Consider the following 15,193-nt stretch of genomic DNA (forward strand, 5'->3'; position numbering starts at 1 on the left):
CTCTCACTCTCTGTCTGCCTTTCTGCCTACTTGTGATCTCTCTCTGTCAAATTAAAAACAAAACAAAACAAAAACAATTTTTCAATTTTAAGATGGTAAAAGTAACATCCATTTCACTGAGTTGTTTTGACAACTAAATAAGACAACATATGTAAAACATGTAGTATTTTTTTCTAATCCATAATATGCAATTAGTAATGCTTATTTACATTCAGTTAAAAGTGGGGGGAAAGGATGAAAATGGTCTTCTGGGAACTAAGGAAGGTAAAGAAACAGATTCTCTTATAGATACTCTGAAAAAAAAGTGTGTGTGTGTGTGTGTGTGTGTGTGTGTGTATTTTTTTTAATCGACACCTTGATTTTAGCCCAGTGAAGCTCACATAAAACTTCTGACCTATTGCATTTATATTTTTGTAAGCCAATAAGTTTATGGTACTTTGTTATAGCAGAAGGGGAAAAAAGCTAACAAAACCTAATACTATTCAGTTTTTATGTCACAGTGAAAAAGACCACAATCCATCTGTACCTAAAAACGGAAAATTAAGAACCGTCTTCCTTTTCTATTTTTAACCTGAATGCCAACTTAGATCTCCTGTCTAGGTATTACCATATACAATGACAAAACCTTGGTTGCATTTGTTATTATTTTCTTGCCTAAACCAGTGGTCAACAAACATTTTCTATTAACACCCACATAACAAATTTTTTAGGCTTTTGAATCATAAGATCTCTGTGGCAAATTACTGAACTCTGCCATTATAGTGATAATGTAGTACTTACAAAAATGAGGATGGCTGCATTCCAATAAAAGTTTATTTTCAAAAACAGGCTGTGAAAACTGTGTCAGCATGAAAATTGGCACATACATGTTTATAGTAGTTTTATTCATAATTGCCCAAACATGGAAGGCAACAAGATACCCTTCAGTGGGTGAATAGATAAATAACCCTGGCTCATTCAGACAATGGAATGACCTTCAGGACTAAAAGACACATGCGAAGACACAGGGAGGAAACTTAAATGTGTATTACTAATGAAAGGAGCCAATCCGATAAGGCTGTATGACTATATAATTCCATATATCAAACATTCTAAAAAAGACAAAATTATGAAGACAGAAAAAAGATCAGTGGTTAGCAGGGCTTGGGAAGGGAGAGCAGAGCAACAGTGAAAGTACTCTGTACAATATTATAGTGATGGATATATGTCATTATACACATAACTCATAGAATGTACAACACCAAGGGTTAAACATAAAGTAAACTATGAACTTTGGGTGATGATGATGTATCAATGTAAGTTCATTAGTTGTAACAAATATACCACTTGGGTGGGCAATATTAATAATGGAGGAAGATATACATGCGTAGGGGAGGTGGTATGTAGGAAATCTCTGTACCTTCCTCTCAGGTTTTCTTTGAAACTAAAAATGCTCTACAGAATAATGTCCATTAAATCTTTGAACAAAACAAAACAAGCAGGGGGTTGGATTTAGCATGCAGGTCATCATTTGGATATTGTTGGTCTAAAGTAAAATATTCTGTCATCTGTTCTGCACAGAATCTCAGAGTTTTATTTATAAAATATAGATCTAAGTATGCCCCTTCCTGCTGTGGGAATACATCAGTGATTTTCAGGTATGCCATAGTAGGTAAGATACAGCGTCTTCCACTTCTACTGTATCTCCAACCTACTGTAATTTCATCCCGGTTTCTGATTATATGGAATCCAAGCTTGTCTTTTATTTTTCAGTTGTGTCCTGCTCCAGGACTTTTTTCTTTGCCATTTTCTATCCCACACATATTTTCCTCCTATTGGAATCTCTTGCTTACGTCTTATTTATCAGTTTAAATATCACTATTTTTGAGAAGTTGTCCCTATACAATTAATTCCAAATGTGGTCTTCTTAGACATTTGTTTTCTCAGAAAACTGCTTCCTCCATGATCCTCTGCATGAAATATTACCATTTGTTTCCCACTTCTTTTTTTTTTTCACTACTGAATGATAAGGTGCAAGAGGAAAGGGATCATGACTAATTTTACTCCCCTGTATATCTCCAGTGTTGTGTACGAGGTCAGTAAGCATTTGCTGAATGCATGAGTGAATGAATGAGTTTCACAGTTAAAAGATGACAGGCTAAGTGTCATAATATGCGAGGACTGACAACTAGATGATAGGAATATCTTCAGAACTCCCAGCAAACATATCTGAGTTAAGTAAAACTCTTAGATCTATCATCAGCACAGAAATCACTTGCTCTACCTCTGTCATGTAATATGAATTGTTTCAGTTTTCTGAGAAAGAGAATACTAGAGTAAACGTGAAACATGGTAATGGTGCAAGATTTGGGGCATTTATTTGTTTTTTGCTTGTTTTTCTTCTCTTTGTTATATAATTAAGGATCAGAAAAAAAAATTGGCTCAGGAAGTCATAGTAGAGAGAATCTGTACTAAAAAGAAGGTGGTGGAGATGAGAGATTGGTTACACTAAAAGGATGATCAAATAAATAAAGTAAAAAAAAAAAAACATAAAATGGAGGCAGATTTTTCAATGTCAGAGAATGAGTTACAATATAGAATGTGAATTAGCAAGTATAAACAATGATATTAGATTGAAATTGGATGTACTGATAATAAAGATGATTTTCAATATACAGAAATAAATATGTATGTAAGTGTATCTATGTATGTATATATGTAGATATTTATAAGTGTAAATTATATATATTATATATATCTGTTATGTATACACATATACATAAATACATTATCTATCTATCTATCTATCTATCTGTCTATCAGCTAATTACAGAGACAGAGAATAAGCACCTGAGGAGAGTAGTGAGGGCATTCACTCTCCAGATTTTGGTTCAGTACCATTCTTCATTGAAAACCAGGCTTAGCTGAAGATACATCGTATTCCAGGATTGGAGCAAGAAATTATAAAATGATTTTGTAACATATTGTGCAAAAAAGAAGGAAAATGCTCAAAGGATAATGGAAGCATCTTGAAAGTCCAAATTGCTGACAGTCTGAGCATGAAACTAATTATTGGACTAAAGGGATTATAACTTACTGAGTAAAGGAGAAAACTATGAGTCCATATAAATGTAAATAAATAAATTAATTGATTGAAAGATTGATTATATATGAGCTATACACATAGTTTTAAGGAACCTCACTACAAAGTACTTAAGAAAAATTGGTGAAGACTATCTTTGTAGTAGATAAGCTTGCCTGAACCCACCCTAATCAAGTCAGTGGCCAATGTATGTATCATCAGGATAAATCAAAAGCATGCATTACCTGGGAAGATGTAATGAGAACACAGAATTACTTTGTTATAGTCCCACTAAAGAAGCATACCTTGAATTCAACCATGAGAAAATGAGAAACAAACTCAAACTGAGGGATGTTCTACAAAAGTGACTTGTAATCATCATGTCAAGATCATGTAAATCAAAGCAAAAGGGAGAAATTACTCAACCCTGAAAGAGAGTAAGAAGATATGTCAACTATATGGAAACTTCATTTTGAACTGGATCATTTTGCTATAAAGAGCATTATAGGAGAAAGTGTTAAAACTTAATTTGGGTCCAAACATTAGATAGTAGTAATATTCTGATACTGGAGGTCATAATGTGGTTATGTAGGATAGTACCCCTGTTTGTAGAAGATACGAGCTGAAGTATTCAATTTGGGAAGGAGGAGCTTGTACTAATTATAAAGAAGGACAAATCCCACAGTTTAATCTGTGCATCAAGCAACATAAAATCTGGTTTCACTACCCTATACTTTATTCTACTTTTAATTTCCAAAATCATTCAGTCCTCTTTGTGATGATTTTATGCACATCTGAAATAATAGAACTGGTATAATGAATTTATACACAATGTTATTTTAAGGGAAATGTTCTATGAGTTTGAAAAATGTAAAAAGTGAATAGTTTAAAATGCAAGCCATGAACCATGGCTCATAAATTAAAATTATTAAAATTAAAGTTAATGTACTAATATTTTATATGTGATTGTGAATAATATCACTTAAATTTTGACATCTGATTTTATTATTCTCTCATAGTTATTCAATTTGTAATGATTCTGATATACTTAAGGGCAATTTTATTTTCAGAAAGCAATTTTCATTTGAAAATGGAAAGGAAGGGGTTCCTGGGTGGCTCAGTGGGTTAAAGCCTCTGCCTTCAGCTCAGGTCATGATCTCCGGGTCCTGGGATCGAGCCCCACATCGGGCTCTCTGCTCAGCGGGGAGCCTGCTTCCCTTCCTCTCTCTCTCCCTCTCTGCCTGCCTCTCTGCCTACTTGTGATCTCTGTCAAATAAATAAATAAAAATCTTATAAAAAGAAAGAAAATGGAAAGGAAGAGAAAAATATCCAATATGAAGAAATTTGCTTAATATTTTCTGATTAAAGCAAACACTTATGGTTTACATACAATATATATGTTCTTATAATTTTGTTTTGAAAAATAGCCTAAATAGAAAACCTGGTGATTGAATTGCTTTTACTGAATTTAGATTGGATTCTAAAAATCTTTCCAGAAAAGAATAGGCAGCAGGACATTATAGTGAAATTAAATAATTGGATATGTGGCATATACATGAAACTGGAGTAGAAAGGAAGAATTGTTGTCAATTTTGTCTCTCATAAAGACTCTCATTTCAGACTTTCCTTCCTATGATTAACACGACTATTGTCATGGCTTACTTGGACATGGATGGTCACGATCTCAGCAAAACTTTTCAGAATTCCAAATTGAGGCATAAATAGCATAAAAGATATGATGTTCTCTCTATCTCATCAAATGTAAACTTAGCAATGTAGTCTTACTGAAGTCATTTATGGAGATTTGCAAAAAGTCAGATTTCTAGAAGAACTGAGAATTATGGCCATGCATACAGTGGTTCTCACTACTTTCTGGCCTAAATTACAGGACAGTGTTTTTAAAAGAATAATGTTTGGAGTCCATTTGCACAGATTCAGTTTTACTTAGGCCTAAAATAGAACCCAGGAATTAGGATTTTTTTTTTCTTTTTTTGAGGCCAAGATGATACTAAAGTTGTGAGGTATAGGCAACAGTGATCTACAAAAACAATCTTTAATCAGAGGGCTTCAAGGAAAGGAGGAAATCTGTGTTTTTTAGAACATTTGTGTATAAATTTGGTTTCAACAGTGGGATTTGGAACATTATATTAGGTAGAAGATCAACTTTACCCTACATCCAATTCAACCAAAGCATCTATATTTATTTGTATGTGTATATTTTTCCTTAGAAGTAATTCTATGAAATATCTTTTTTTTAATATTTTATTTATTTATTTGACAGACAGAGATCACTAGTAGGCAGAGAGGCAGGCAGAAAGAGAGGAAGGGAAGCAGGCTCCCCGCTGATCAGAGAGCCCGATGTGGGGCTCAATCCCAGGACGCTGGGATCATGACCTGAGCCAAAGACAGAGGCTTTAACCCACTGAGCCACCCCAGTGCCCCTGAAATATCTTTTTAAAACACTAATTTAACTCTACCCCAAGAGTCCCAGAGATGTAAAATACCTTGGCAAGATCACAGAGATAATTTGAAATGCTGTGAACAGGTTCTGTTGGGAATTAGTCACTTAGTTATTTTTTATGCTTTTATTTTTCTCTCAAATAAGCTAATTATAATGATGTTAATTATTGCTGAGTTTTGAAAGTTAAGTTTTAATAAATCAAAAATGATTAAATATTTGAGTAATGGTTGTCTTGGGATTTTCTGGAAATCAAAGTACTTGAAAAATTTGGCCTGCAAGTTAAATGTTATGAATTTAATAAAAACTCCACCTTGTGTCAACTTACTGAAACTACATTCACATGATAACTTTATTCTAGAAAGCCTGTAATCACAGGGCCTATTCTTAAAATTGTTTGGCCCTTTCTTCTCAAAATACAAATGAGGTCATAAAAGATGCCTTTTTTTTTTTTTCCTGAAATTACACAAGTATGCTACACACACAGGTATCTAAAAGCTAAAATATATTTATACTTTGTAATGGAAAAATAGTGTGGTCCATAATTAACCCCAGAACTTCTGTGAATCACCAATCCACCAAACAATTTTGTGTAACATAGTAACTAGGTTTATCTGTATGTAGTCTGTTTAATAAATTGAGTTATTTTAAAATAAAATCATCCACATTTTTCACTATATAAAGTACTGAATTTTGAAATTTGGTATTCTCAGGACCTACTCCATATGTTGATTTTTTTTTTTTTAAGATTCTATTTATTTATTTGACAGGCAGAGATCACAAGTAGGCAGAGAGGCAGGCAGAGAGAGAGGAGGAAACAAGCTCCCCGCTGAGCAAAGAACCCCATGTGGGGCCCGATTCCAGGACCCTGGGAACATGACCTGAGCCGAAGGCAGAGGCTTTAACCCACTGAGCCACCCAGGTGCCCCCATATGTTGATTTTTAAATACAAAAGTAATAATTGTTCAAATATTCTATGATTATTGACTCTGCATAAATCATTTAAACTTACATACTAAAATAATATATTTGAGATACTGTCATAAAAAAGCAATAAGCATATGTTGTATATATGTGGGTGGAATAGATTGAGGGAATGATGACCCTAAATCCTTTCTCCAGCAGTGAGTTATTTCAGAGTTGGGAATCATGGGAGATGCACACTGTTGCATTTGAAGACTGAAAAGGAAGCACACCCATGCAAAACTTGAATTTGAATAATATTATTAATTATCAAATTAATAATATGGATTTTGAAGCCAGATATCTAGATTCACATCCTAGATCAGCAACTTCCTCATTAAGCTATTTAAATATTCTGTCTTATTTAATAATTTTTATGTTTTAATCTTTAAAACAGGCATAATAATGTCTGCCTCATATTTTGGTGAGAAGTAGATAATTACTTTGTGCAAAGGGACACAAAACAGTGTCTGGAATATGGTATAGTCTCTTGGTATTTTATTCATTTATGTATTTTTTGAAGTATAACATAAAAAAGTGGTCAAAGCCATTATGTGTACAATTAAATAAGTTGTAATAAGTATTAACATTTAACCACCACCTAGCTCATGTATTAAATAGATCAATGCCAACATCAAAGACTCCCGTTGTCTTTCCCAATATCTACCTTTTCTTCCTATCCCCAAAGGAAATATCACCTAGATATTTTGCATGTTTTTTCCCGATGTTTATGTGGAAATATTCAGTATGTACTCCATAACATCTGATTTTTACCTTAATATATTTTGAGATCCACATGATTGTGCAAACTCACTTTTTTCCATTTTGATTTCTGTACTCTACTCCTTTATATAAGTATATAAATATAACATTAATTCTCTTTAACTATGCCAATGAAACATACTGTTTTTTTCTCTCTTAATGATATTTATTCATGAGCAGAAAGAAATTCTTTAATTTGATGTAGTATGTTGTACTATATTTTCATTTGTAGTTGGTGACATTTGTCTCACTTAAGTCATCTTTCCTATCCCAGGATTATGAAATTACTTTCCTAATTTATTTTCTTGAAGCTTTTGGTTTATCTTTCACATTCAGATTTATAATTTCTCATAAATAATTCTTTATCTGTTATGTGGCAGGTAATTTTTTTATATTTATTTATGGACATGTAAACTGGTATGCAATTGATAGAACATCATACTTTGAAAAGATTTTCCTTTCCAGACTGCTTTACAATGCCCACATGTGCTGTAAAACAAATGTCTATAAATCCATTGGTCTATTTCTGGACTTTGATTTCTATTGTATAGGTCTATTGTCTCTTCTTGCACCAATACTTTACAGTCTTAACTTGTAATTTAAAGCATGTCTTGCCAGTTAATAAAGTCATCGGGGTGTGAGTGGCTCAGTGGGTTAAGCCTCAGGTCATGATCTCAGGGTCCTGGGATCGGGCCCTGCACTGGGCTCTCTGCTCAGCAGGGAGCCTGCCTCCCCACTCCCTCTACCTGCCTCTCTGCCTACTTGTGATCTCTGTCTGTCAAATAAATAAATAAATAAAATCTTAAAAAAAAAAAAAGAAAGTCCTCTAAATTTGTTGAATTTCTATATTGTCATGGATAATGTAATATCCCTTTACATTGCCATGTAGATTCTGCCATGGCCAAGTCTATTTGTGAAAACAAAAGTAAAAACAAAAACCCTTCTAAGATTTATTTGGGATTTTTTTGAACCTCTAGATTAATTTGGGCAACAGTCTTACCATTACAATATGTAGTTCAGATTCATAGACTTTGTAAACATTTTAATCTTTTATTTCTTTTTAATAATTCATATTTCAAAAAAATTTAATAGAGATCATGCTTATCTCCCATCAGGTTTATTTCCAGTTACTTTTTCTATTCTTATTGATAAATAATTGACATGCATCCCCATATAGGTTTAAGGCATAGAGCATGATGGCTTGATTTTTATACATTGTGAAAAGATAACTATAATAGGTTCAGTCAACATCCATCTTCCATATAGATACAAAAGGAAGAGAAAAGAAAAGAAAAGGAGAAAAAGAAAAAAAAAATCTTTCCTGTGATAAGAACTCAGGATTTACTCATTTACTAACTTTCCTGTATACCATACAGCAGTGTCAGCTACAGTCATCATGTTGTGCATTAGATCTCTAGTACTTATACCTTGCAGTTTGTACCTTTGACCACATCCCTCCAATTTCCCCTCTCTACCCACTGCCTTTGGTAACCACAAGTCTGATCTTTCTCTATGAGTTTTTTTTTTTTTCTTTTTTAAGATTCCATATATAATGCAGATCATACAGTATTTGACTTTCTCTAACTTATTTCACTTAGCATATTGTCTTCAAGGCCCATTCAACTTGTTGCAAATGGTAGGGATTGTTCATGTTTTATGGCTGAATGACCCATTATACATATATAATATTATATATGTATATATATATATATATATATATATATAAAATAAACTCCTTTATGCAGTCATCAACGGATAGACACTTAGGTTGTTTCCATGACTTGGCCATTACAAATAAGGTTTCAGTGAACATGGTGGTACAGATATATTTTCAAGTTAGTGTTTTTATTTCCTTTGGATATATTCCCAGAAGTGGAATTTCTGAACTATATTGTAGTTCTACTTCTAATTTTTTGAGAATCCCCCGTACTGTTTTCCTTGTGGCAGTACCAAATTTCAATCCAACCAACAGTGCACAAGAGTTTCCTTATCTCCACATTCTCATCAATACTGGTTATCAATCATCTGTTTGATGATGCCCATTCTAATCGATATGAATTGATATTGCATTTATGGTTTTAATTTGCATGTCCCTAATAACTACTAATGTTGAACATCTGACAGTTCTAGCAAAGAATTAAAGAAAGTGAGGAAGTGAACTGGAAGAGAAAATGAATGCCATTATGATGGGAGGGTGTTGGATTATTTTCAGATGTTCAAGACAAAGACAATACCATTATTTCTCCTTAAGCTCTGATTTCATCACTTACTAAAGAGGAGACTCTGATCTGAGCTTATTATTCACATAAACTCAAGTTTAAGCACATATATTGGGTCATTGGATCATTGATTTTCTTCTAACTTACGTTCTTTATGATATTTTGCTGACCTGGACTCTCCCTTTCTCTCAGCATTAAGGATCTCCTGCAACATTTGTCTTTACTCTTAGTCTTAAATACCAGAATTGGATTACTTGATTGTTGCCAGGGTTCCTTTCCTTTCTGTTAGTTCCCCAATCATAGAGTCTTTAACCTCCTATTAAATCATTCCTTACAATCCACCTATATCACCTCCATCCAAGGAAGTCTGGATGTTACAATTACTTTTTAATTAAATCCACATGTTTGGAAGGAGGGATAAGATGGCAGAGGGGGAGTGGGTTGACCCCAACCTTGCCTTCTCTCTCTAACACAGCTAGAAAAATATCAAATCATCCTGAAAACCCAAGAAATCAATCAAAGTTTTTAGAGGACAAAGCTGCACATCTACAAGCAGGAAAAACAAAAACAAACAAAACAAAACAAAACAAAAAAACTGTGAAAGGTAGGAGATGCAGGAGAGTTGATTTGTGTGAGAAAAGAGCTGCAGGTCCTATGGAGTGGATGAGAAAGAAAGAGAAAGAGGTTGGGGGGGGGGTGAAAATATGCAGAAGGGACTGCACAAGAACTGTTCCCTAAAACCATTTCCTGGGGAAAAAGGGAGATTTTTAAATACTGCCAGCTCTTTATAAATAGTGGAGTGCAGAGTCTGAAGTTCCAGAAGTCAGCACTATCTCCAGGGTCATCCCTGGTGAACTGAGTGGTGCTCTGGTGGGGAAGGAGGGGACAGGCTTGGGGGTGGGCATATGGTAGAAGTGATCTAGCCACTCTGCAGGCAAAAGACACTGTAGAAACCATTGAACTGTCCCATTCACCAGCATAGGAACAGAAACATGGGCTGAGGGCAGCAAACTCTGTTATCATCTGTGTGTTGTGATTTTCCCTAAACTCTGAAACCCTGTGCAGTCATGGGACCATTTTCTGGAACAAGCTGGCAACAGCTGCAGTGCAGCAAGGCCCACCTCCAGAAGATCAGCATAGGTCCATGCATCGGGGTCTCTGAAGTATGGGGCTTTGAAACCAGCCACACCTGAGATAAAATATAGGAGTGCTGCCCCGCCTGGCAGGCAGACATGTTGGACAAAGACAGAGTGAATGTGGGGATCTGCTGGAAGCTGGGGACACAGGAGGGATGAATGTTTGCTCATCCATGAGGGCTTCCTGAAGAGTGGTGGGCTTGAGTTCCCATTTCTGGAGATAAGAATTCAAGGCAAAGCCATTTATACCACCCACCAGCAGCCTGACTTCAGTGAGACAAAAACAATGCCACCAAGTGGACACCAGAGCCACTTACACTAAGACCTACCCCTCTGTGCCCTGTAGGTGCATCTCCACTAGGAAAAGTCCACCTGAGAATCAGAGCAGCAGGCCCCTCCCCAGAAGACCAGGACAAACCCCTTATGCACACCAAGCCTACTAATCATAGAGGGCTGCAAAATTTCAACTCCAGGGGAAACAGGATCTAACTATGGGTTTGTTTATTTGTTTGTGTTTTGTTTTTTGGAAACAGAAAGCAGTTATATTATTGTTTTTAATTATTTTTAATTTTTTAACCTTTTTTTTTTTCCTTTTTTTCTATTAAACTTCTCTTAATAAGCAAACCAAACACACCTAGGATCTACATTAATTGATTGATTGGTATTTTATTCTATTCTATTTTGTTATATTTATTTTACTTTTATTTTTCCCTCCAAAATGATATGAAATAGGAATTTACCCCATAAGAAAGGCCAGGAAGAAATGATGGCCAGGGACTTAATTAATACAAATATAAGTAAGATATCTGAACTAGAATTTAAAACAACAATTATAAGGATACTAGCTGGGCTTGAAAAAAGCTTAGAAGACATTAGAAAATCACTTACTACAGATATAAAAGGAGTAAAATCTAGTCAGGCTGTACAACCAAGATGTAAACCCAAATGGTTGGCATAACAATGAGGATGGATGAAACAAAGGAATGAATCAGTGATGTAGGAGGTAAAATTATGGAAAATATTGAAGCTGAAAAGAAGAGGGAAATAAAGATAATGGATCACAAAGATAGACTTAGGGAACTCAGAAATTTATTAAAACATAGTAACATTCATATCTAGGAATCTCAGAAGATGAAGAGTGAGAGAAAGGGGCAGAAGATTTGTTTGAGCAAATTATAGCTGAAAGCTTCCCTAAGCTGGGGGAGGACACAGACACCAAAATCCAACAAGCACAAAGATCTCTCATTAAATTCAACAAAAGCTAGCCATCATCAATCCATATCTTAGTTAAATTTACAAAATATGCAAAGAAAGAATCCTGAAAGCAGCAAGGGAAAAATATACCTTAACCTACAGGGGTAGACATATCATGTTCATAGCACATGTGTCCACAGAAACTTGGCAGGCCAGAAGAAAGTGGCAGTATGTGTTAAATGGGCTGAGTGCAAAAAATATGCAGCGAAGAATACTTTATCCAGCAAGCTATCATTCAGAATAGGAACAGAAATTGTTTCCCAGACAAATGAAAAATAATGGAGTTTCTGACCACTAAACCAATCCTGCAAGAAATATTAAGGGGGAATCTTTGTGTGGGGGAAAAAAAGACCAAAAACAACAAAGAATAGAAAGGAACAGAGAACTTTAACAGAAACACCAACTTTACAACACAATGGCACTAAATTCATGTCTTTCAATAATCAATCTGAATGTGAATGGACTAAGTGCTCCAATCAAAAGACATAAGATATCATCTATATACTACCTACAAGAGACTCATTTTAGAACTAAAGACACGTGCATATGGAAAAGGGGGGATGGAGAATGCTACGTGCTAATGGATGTCAATAGAAAGCCAGAGTAGCCATACTCATTATATCAGACAAACTAGATTTTAAAACAAAGACTGTAACAAGGGATGAAGAAGGTCATTATATCATAATTAAGGGATCTATCCATCAAGAAGATCCCTTAATCTTCTTGATTTTTTTTACAACTATAAATAGTTTAGAATATTTACAACTATAAATATTTAGATATAAATATTTAGTTTAGAATATTTACAACTATAAATATTTATGCACCCAAATTGGGAGCATGCAAATATATAAACAATTGATAATGAAGACAAATAAACTCACTGATAATAATACAAAATAGTAGGGGATTTTAACATCCTATCTACAGTAATGGAAAGATATTCTAAGCAACAAGGAAACAGTGGCTTTGAATGACACATTGGACCAAAGGGAATTAACAGATATATTCAGAACATTTCATTCTAAAGTAGCAGAATGCACATTCTTGTTGAGTGCACATGAGATATTCTCCAGAAGAGATCACATACTGGGTCACAAATCAGTCCTCATGTAGTATAAAAAGATTGAGATCATACCATTGCATATTTTCAGATCATAATGCTATGAAATATGAAGTCAAACACAGAAAAAATTTTGGAAAGTCCACAAATACATGGAAGTTAAAGAACATCCTACTAAAGACTGAATCAATTAACCAGGAAATTAAAGACAAAATTAAAAAGTACACGGAAGCCAATGAAAATGAAAACATGACAGTCCAAAACTTTGGGATGCAGCAAAAGCAGTCCTAAAAGGGCAGTATATTGTGATACAAGCCTACTTCTTCCTTGCAAGAAGCAAAAAAAGTCTCAGATATACAACTAACCTTACACCTAAAGGAGTTAAGAAAGGAGGAGCAAAAAAGCTTAAAGATAGCAGAAGGGAAATAATAAAGATTAAAGCAAAAATAAATAAGATATACAAATAAAAACAAAACAGTAGAACAGATCAATGAAGCTAAAAGTGGTTCTTTGAAAGAATTAATAAAATTGATAAAGCCCTAGTCAGACTTATCAAAAAAAAGAAAAGATGCAAATAAATAAAGTCACAAATGGAAAAGGAATGATCATAACTAATACCACAGAAATACAAATAATTATGAAAGAATCTTATGAAAAATTATATGCCAACAAACTGGGCAATCTGGAGAAATTTAAAAATTCCTAGAAACATACAACTATCAAACTGAAACAGGAAGAAATAGAAAATTTGAACAGATCCATAACCAGAATAGAAATTGAATCAGTAATCAAAAATCTCCCAACAATCACTTCTCGGCCTTTTGGCTAAGATCAAATGTAGTATCTGTTCTTATCAGTTCAAAATTCTCCCTACAAACAGAAGTCCAGGGCCAGATGACTTCCCAGGGGCATTCTACCAGACATTTAAAGAAGAGTTTACACATATTTATCTCAAACTGGTCCAAAAAAATAGAAATGGAAGAATAATTTCCAAACTCATCCTACCAGGACAGCATTATCTTGATTCTAAAACCAGAGAAAGACTTCACTAAAAAGGAGAATTATAGGCCAATATCGCTGGTGAACATGGATGTAAAAATTCTCAACAAGATACTAACAAATTGAATTCAACTGTGCATTAAAAGAATTATTCACCACGATCAAGTGGGATTTATTACTGTGGTGGTTCAGTATTTGCAAATCAATCAGTGTGATACACCACATTAATAAAAGAAAGAATAAAAATTATATGATCCTCCTAACAGATGCAGAAAAAGCATTTGACAAAGTATAGCATCCATTCTTGACAAAAACACTCAATATAGTAGGGATTGATGAAACATATCTCAATATCATAAAGGCCATATACAAAAGACCCACAGCTAATATCATCCTCAATGGGGAAGAACTGAGAGCCTTTCCCCTACTGTCAGGAACAAAACAAGGTTGTCCACTCTCACCATTACTACTTAATATAGAACTGGAAGTCTTACCCTCAGCAATCAGACAACAAAAAGATATAAAAGACATGGCAAGGAAGAAGTCAAACTCTATTTACAAATGACATGATACCCTATGTTGAAAACTTGAAAGACTCCACCAGAAAACTACTAGAACTTATAAATCAATTCAGCAAAGTCACAAGATATAAAATCAACATATAGAAATCTATTGCATTTCTATACACCAATAACAAAGCAGCAGAAAAAGAAACCAAGAAACTGATCCCATTTGCAATTCCACCAAAAACAATAAACTATCTAGGAATAAGCCTAACCAAAGAAGTAAAAGATCTGTACTCTGAAAATTATAGAACACTTATGAAATAAATTGAAGATGACGTGAAGAAATGGAAAAACATTCCATGCTTCTGAACTGGAAGGACAAATATGGTTAAAATGTCTATGCTACCTGAAGCAATCTGCACATTTAATGTAATCCAAAAATACCACCAGCTTTTTTCACAAAACTAGAACAAACAATTCTAAACTTTGTGTGGAACCATGAAAGATCCTGAAAAACAGTACTGGAGGCATAATGAGTCCAGATTTCAAGCCATATTACTAAGCTATAGTCATCAAGACAGTATGATACTGGCACAAAAACAGATACATAGATTAATGGAACAGAATAGAAGACCCAGAAATGGACAGACAGCTGTATGGCAAACTAATCTTTAACAAAACAGGAAGGAATATTCAATGGAAAGAAGACAGTCTTTTCAACAAATGGTGTTGGAAAAACTAGACAGCAGCATTCAGAAGAATAAAACTGGAC

The 15,193-nt window shown here is 34.3% G+C and overlaps 1 non-coding gene across 1 annotated transcript; it reads left to right on the forward strand.

Annotated features, from left to right (window-relative positions):
- Positions 1-13,721: 13,721 nt before the first annotated feature.
- LOC123939386 lies at positions 13,722-13,916 on the forward strand. Its single transcript, XR_006817837.1, has one exon. It is a non-coding gene; the product is annotated as a U2 spliceosomal RNA (small nuclear RNA).
- Positions 13,917-15,193: the final 1,277 nt, after the last annotated feature.

This window comes from Meles meles, chromosome 3 (assembly GCF_922984935.1).
Source record: "Meles meles chromosome 3, mMelMel3.1 paternal haplotype, whole genome shotgun sequence".
Lineage (NCBI taxonomy): Eukaryota > Metazoa > Chordata > Mammalia > Carnivora > Mustelidae > Meles > Meles meles.